The sequence below is a fragment of the Sorex araneus genome, chromosome X (assembly GCF_027595985.1).
Source record: "Sorex araneus isolate mSorAra2 chromosome X, mSorAra2.pri, whole genome shotgun sequence".
In the NCBI taxonomy this organism is placed as follows: Eukaryota; Metazoa; Chordata; class Mammalia; order Eulipotyphla; family Soricidae; genus Sorex; species Sorex araneus.
This window is the reverse complement of record NC_073313.1, coordinates 111,150,513-111,157,739: the sequence shown is the minus strand read 5'-3', so window position 1 is coordinate 111,157,739 and position 7,227 is coordinate 111,150,513. Positions and strand designations below refer to the sequence as shown.

The 7,227-nt window shown below is 37.4% G+C and overlaps 1 non-coding gene across 1 annotated transcript; it reads left to right on the top strand.

Annotated features, from left to right (window-relative positions):
- Window positions 1-708: 708 nt before the first annotated feature.
- LOC129400710 (U1 spliceosomal RNA) lies at window positions 709-870 on the top strand. Its single transcript, XR_008627895.1, has one exon. It is a non-coding gene; the product is annotated as a U1 spliceosomal RNA (small nuclear RNA).
- The last annotated feature ends 6,357 nt before the right edge of the window (window positions 871-7,227 follow it).

Genomic DNA, 7,227 nt, shown 5'->3' with positions numbered 1-7,227 from the left:
TTTATTGCAGCACTGTTTACAATATCCAAAATCTGGAAAAAAAAACAGAGTGCCCCAAAACACTTGACTGGTTAAAAAAAACTTTGGTACAACTACACAATGGAATACTATGCAGCTGCTAGAAAAGATGAAGTCATGAAATTTGCATATATGTGGATCAATATTGAAAGTATCATGTTAAGTGAAATGAGTCAGAAAGAGAGAGATAGACATAGAGAGATCGCACTCATCTGTGGAATATAAAGTAACAGAGTGGGAGACTAACACCCAAGAATAGTAGAGATAAGGACCAGGAGGTCTGCCCCACAGCTTGGAAACTGGCCTCACATGCTGGAGGAAAAGGAAGCTGAGATAGAGAAGGGAACACCAAGTAGAGGATGTTGGGAGGACCCATTCGGATTGAAAGATGCTAGGTAAAAGTAGACTACAGATCAATCATGAAGGCCTCTCAATACCTATTGCAAACTACAACACCCAAAAGGAGAGAGAACAAAAGGGAATGCCCTGCTGTAGAGGCAGGGTGGGGTGGTGGGGGATGGGGTGGGGGTGGTGAGAGGGATACTGGGTTCATTGGTGGAGGAGAATGGGCACTGGTGGAGGGATGGGTAAACGATCACTATATGAGTGAAATGCAAACACGAAATAAGTTTGCAACTGTACCTCAGTGATTTTTTTTAATAAAAATTTTTTTAAAAGTTTTGTAGAATTATACTTTCCTCTCAGGGGAGACACCAGGATCATGAAGGTGGTTTTCCCAGGCAAGTCTTATCCATTGCCTTCGAATGTGCTGAACCCTGTGATTTCCTCAAATGTGGGGAATTCTACTGCATAATTTGTGGCACTTGGGGACTGCATTCATGCTCTTTCCATAGAAATAAAAAAAAGAAAACTTTGTAGAGTTAACCATAAAATGCTTCGGTTCTCCAAGCCCAGGACTGGGCCTCCCCCGCCCCCCAGCTCTCCAGTTTTCCAGTAGTTTGGCTGTCACACCCACAAACTGCCCCAGGGGGGATGTAATCTCATCAATAGCCAAGATCCAGAGACTACAAACTAAAGTTTCCAGAAGAGAGCAACACAGAATGTCCTGGAGCACGCGGCCGCAAATGCTTATACTCTAGCCCACTTACATATCAAAGGTAGCACACGTTTGTTTGGTTTTAACATACTTGCTTGTATTTTCTTATGTACAGGCTTAAATGGCTCCAGAATGAAATACAACAACCTGCAAACACTTTCCTCTTATTGTGGTGGGAAGGTTCTTGGTGGTGGGATTGGTATTTGACTATTATCTGTAATGAACTATTGTGAACTACTTTTATGAAAATGAAATATATAAAAATTGAAAAGAAAAAGAAAATGCTTCTGTGTTGGGTGTTCACTACTTGGACAGATAGAATTCATTCATCAGCTAGAGACACATACAGATTATCTATTGATTTGCATGAGAATTCTACGTGACAGCCCTAAGAGCCATCAATTTTTTGATAATTAGCAAGCATTTTTATATAATTATTATATGCTGCTCAAGCGAATTTAGTATTGCCACGAATCCATGTACTAATAAACTATTTGCTATTCAAAAAAAGAATTCTAAAGATTGAATCCTCCAAAGATGCGGTTAGCATTTTCTATTAAGTGTTACAAAAATTATTTGACCTACGGGCCACTTTTCAGGAAAAAAATATCACTCAGCTTCTCCACCTCTGTAAATATGCCTTCTTAAAGAGAACAGAGAAAGAGACATCCTCAGTTGTACTGGAGGCTAGTACAAACACTCTGTATCATTTCAGCACTGCCAAGGGGTATGACCCAAGTAGCTGGTGTTTCCCAAAGTTACTGGCTTTGGAAATCACTGATCTAGATTTTGTACGTGAATTTTTCCCTTGTCTTGTCGATAAATAATTGACAGCATCGCTGTAAGATAAGAACAAAGTGTACAGTACAATGATTTGAATTGCATGTATTGAGAAATAGTGGCTGAAATGAATTTGCTATTTCAGCAATTTGTACCATTTTTAACATCTTTGATTAACCTGGGTAGAGGCTTATAAATTTTTTTCTGTTTTCAAGGAAACATATTAGGGCATAGTTTATTTTGTCTATTTGCTGTTTTGATTATCTTTTTAATTATGATAGAATCTCAGAGAGTATTTTATAAGTGTTTCTGTTTATTGCTCACTACATTCACTAGCAAATTTTACTGCCATCTTACCACCAAAAAAATTCTCCTTCACTCTTCTTTCCACAAGCCCATTCCCCTTTCCTCTGGTAATGGTCATAGATTACACTGAGTCTAGGAGTCAGTTTTCCAGGTACTTTTTTGCCTAAGCATTGAAGGTTTGTTTACTTTAGTTATACATAGTCCACATGTGAGTCGTTGTCATTAATTTCCTTTTTTCACTTAACATAATACTTTCAGATCCATTTTTGTCCCACAAAACAAACATCTTTTTTAATATATATACCACAGTTTCCTTATCCAGTGATTGGCCACTGGGAATGTTACTTTATTTCATGCTTGGGATGTTGTGAATAATGCTACTAAAGACATCAAGGTGCAAATAATATTTTAAATTGTATTTTCATATCTTTTATATAAATGCTACGATTGGTATTGCTATAGTAAATGGAATTTTCATTTGCTTTTTTAAGGAAATGTCCATACTGTTATCCTTTGAGACAGCATCCATTAGTTTCTCACAAAGAGTATATGAGAATTCCTTTTCTTCCCATCCTCACCAGTGCTTCTAAGGTTTTTTCCAAATTTTTAATTATTTTTCTGTATTTTATTTCTAAGGGTTGTTTTTCTGTTTTTTAAAGAACTATGATTTTAAGGTTATTGAGAGTTTAATTTTAGGCATATGATATTTCAAAACTATTCCCACAACCAGTGTCAACTTCCTCCCACTAATTTTCATTTTCCCTCTGCACATCAAACCCCATCCCATCACCGCCTGTCAGCTTTACAGGCACACTACAAAGCTGCAGTGGTTACAGTTAGAGCTCATATATTCAGTTTTCTTGAGTCTGTCTTTTGAATATAAGCCACTCACCCATAACACCAGTATGACTGAAGCCCTATTGCTGATTAACCAATTATTTAACTCCCCCTTCATTACTTTCTTTCTCTCCCCTTCTCCTCTTTAAATACTAAGGTCAAGGGTGATCTAGGCCTGCCCACTTTACTACATTACATTTCCTTAACCAGCAGTCTATGTACCACAGATGAGTGAGACCATCCTGTGTTTGGCTTTCTTCTTCTGGCTTACTTCATTCAACATGTCTTCCCATTCTAACCAGGATGCAACAAGTTGCAGGATTTGATCATTCCTTGCAGGTGCATCATATTCTATAGTGTATATATACCACATCTTCATAATCCATTCATCTGTCATTGGACACCTATGGCTATTGTACTGAGTGCAGCAATGAATAATGGTGTGCATCTGTCCTTCTGAGAGAGTGTTTTTATGTCCTGGGAGCAGATGCCCAAAAGTGGTATTTGATGGCTCACATGGCAGTTCAATTCTAAGAACTCTGAATTCTAAGTATTAGAATTCTAGGAATTAGAATTCTGAATTAGAATTCTTAGAATCCTAAGAATTCTGAGAACTCTCCATACTGTTTTCCACAGGGTTATTTATACCAGACGAAATTTCCACCAGCAGTGAATTAGAGATTTTTTGTCACAACATCCCCACCAACACAGGTTGTTCCTATTTTTTATATGTGCCATACTGACTGGTGTGCGATGGTATCTCATTGTTGTCTTGATTTGGATTTCTCTGAAATAAATGATGCTGAGTATTTTTATGTGCCTACTGGCCATCTTTCTGTATTCTTCTGAGGAGTGTCTATTCATTTCATGTCCCTATTTTTATAGGGTTTTTGAAACTTTTTTGTTGATCTTTGTGAGTATTTTATATATCATGGATATGAAACCTTTATCTGATGCGTTGAATGCAAATATTTTTCACATTCAGTTAGATTTAAGTTTTAGCCCATGTTTCTTTAGCCATACCGAAGGTTTTTAATTGTATGTAGTCTCATTTGTTTACATTTGATTGTGTTTACTTCACCAGTGGTATCAGATCACTGAAGACACCTTTGACGTCCAAATATTTAAAGCGTCCTGCCTATATTTTCCTCAATGTACTTTATAGTTTCTAGTCGGATTTCAATGTCTTTGAGACCCACTTTGAACTGACATTTGTATGAGTTGTAAGATATGGATCCTGCTTTAATTTCTCACACACAGTTTTCTGTTTTTCAGCTATCCAGTTTTCTGAATTCCATTTGTTAAGAGGCTATCTTTACTCCATTTCATGTTCTCAGATCCCTTATTGAAAATTAACTGCCACTATATGTTGGGTTTTGTCTTAGGGTATTCAATTCTGACCCATTTATCATAAGGTTTGTTTTTATTCAAGTACCATGCAGTTTTCATCAATATAGATTTATAATATAGTCCCAAATTTCAAAGAAACACTTCCCAATTTCTTGTTTTTCAGTATGGATTTGGTTATTCTTGGTCTTTTCTGATTCCATACAAACTTTATTATTCACTTTTCTGGATCCTTGAAAAATATCATCTAAATTTGGATGGGGATTTCATTGAATCTGTAAAAAAGTAGGATATTCATTTTAGTAATATTGATTCCTCAAATCCATGTTACCAGGAGGTGGAGCACCGGGTCACTTTAATCTCTTCTATGGAACAGGTAGCCAATCAGAATAGATAATGGGATGGCTTGGGGGTGGGATATGGCAGCAGATAAAAGGAAGCCCCCAGCCCCATCTCTAGTTTCTCTAGTTTATCTCTTCTCTTTCTATCTCTCTCTTTCTCTACCTCCTTTCCTTATCCCTCTCTGTATTTGGGCTCTTCCCCAACCTCCAGGATCAGATAGTGCTGTGAACTCAGATACACAGCCACAATTTTTCTTTTAAAAATGAATTCTAGTATATTGTTAGTGAGAATATAAATTAGTGCAGCTTTTGTGGAAAATAGTATGGAAATTCTAAAAATTTAAAAATAGAAACTCTACATTAGCATGGTACTTCATAGCAACACCACTCCTAGGCGTTTATCCAAGGAATGTGAAAGCACTAATTTTAAAAGTTATTTGCATTGCTATGTTCACAGTGTTCTTATGTGCATAACTAAAACAAAGAATAAACCTAAATACTCATCAACAGATTACTGGTTAAGAAAGCTGATGCTGGGGCCAGAGAAATAAAACAGTGACTAGGGCACTTGTCTTGAACACAGATAATCTAGGTTCAATCTCAGCACTACATATGGTCCCCCGCAAGCCAACCAAGAGTAAGGACCGAGAACCACTGGTTGTGACCCAAAAACAAAAACAGAGAGGAAATTGAACTTACCTAGTCATCTTTTAACGAGCATTTAAGTTGAATGGCATCCAGGTTCTTGCAAGTTTTAAGCATGTGCTCTACTACTTAAGCCACTGCTAAATAACTTACTTTAATGTTCCCCATAATACAAGTCAATAGGCAAGAAAATCCAAGTTTTGTTGGTCTGAGAACATCTTTCCTTCTCCTTCACTTTTGAAGAATAATTTCTGATAGCACAGATTTATACTTTGGCATATTTTCATCTAAACATTTTTTAAAGTGGGGCTGAAGAGATAACAAAGAGGGCACAGAGGATAGAGCACTTCCCTTGCCTGCAGGGGAGATCCCTGAGCAGAGTCAGGAATAAGCTCTGAGCACCCAAACAAAACAAACAAGAAAAAAAAACTTGAAAATGTGACACTGGCAATGGATGTGGAGTTGGTTCATTGTATGTCTGCACCTCTATTTTAATTATAATCACAGAGCCTAAGTAAAAATTGGTGCAAAGGTTTTTAAATAAATAAAGGGGCCAGAGAGATTGTACAGGAGATAAGAAGCTTGCTTCAAACACAGCTGATACAGATTTGATGCACCAAGCATTGTCCTGAGCAGAGACAGAGTAAGTCCTGAGCACCAGTGGATGTGACCCTAAAAATCAAACATATATAAATGAATAAAGTAGATAAAATGTACTGTACTTTAAGGTGTGGCAATTTTAGTTACACCAGGGCTGATTTTATTGATAAGATTGCAACAATTGTCTTTGATTCAGAATATTGTTCTTACTTAACACTTCTAAAGTGATTTTGGAGTGAAGAAAGGAAAAACAAATAAATAAGTAAATAAACAAACATTTCACCCCATTCTTTCATTTTTAATTGTTTCTGGGGAGTAAAATGCAATTCTTATCTTTCCTCCTCTATTAATAAGATACTTCACCTGTGACTTTTTCAAGGCCCTTTTCTATATCTTTGGATTTCTGCAGTTTGAATACAATATACTTGAGCATGGTTTTGTTTTAATTATTTTTTCTTGCTAATGTTCTTTGAGCTTTGTGGATCTGTCTTTTGGTATCTGCAAATTATTCAGGGAGGGGAGACTTCAATGCACAACAGTAGATCTGATTCCAAATCATTTGGGGAGATCCTCAGTCAGTATTTCTTCAAATAACTCCTTTTGCTCCATTCTGATATTCAGGTTCACATTTTACACACACATATACACTTATATCTTTTGTACACATCCCACAGTGTTTTGTTATTTGGAGGGTTGCCCCTCCCCTGCATCACTGTTACCATTTTCCGAACCACTCCCAAGCCTGTCCCATTAGAAGACAAAATAATTTATTTTATATTGCATTCAAATGGATAATAGAATTATCAAAATTGCTTCAGTAAAAGAAGATTTGTGGCAGAAGAACCCAGGTATGTGGGCCCTGTGGCTGAGATCTCCAAGCCTGCTCAGATCAGGACTGGGGTCCTCTCCACCCAGCTCCCCAGTTTTCCAGTAGCTTGGCAGTCACACCCACAAACTGCCCCTGGCACCATGTAATCTCATCAACGGCCAAGATTCAGAGACTGCAAACTAAAGCTCCTGGAAGAGAGTGACGCGGAATGTTCTGGAGCACTCAGTCTTGAATGCTTATACTCTAGCCCACTGATGTACCTAAAGTCTTACACATTTGTTTGGCTTTAACATACTTGCTTGTATTTTCTTATATACGGGCTTAAATGGCTCCATAATGAAATACAACAACCTTCACATACTGTAAAGCTAGGTTTATGGTTTAACTTACATGGCGGGGTTGTGGAATGTGGGTGTGGCTGCTGGGACTTCTGGAAGTGTGGAGAGGAAGGAGGCTGTCTGCTCCAC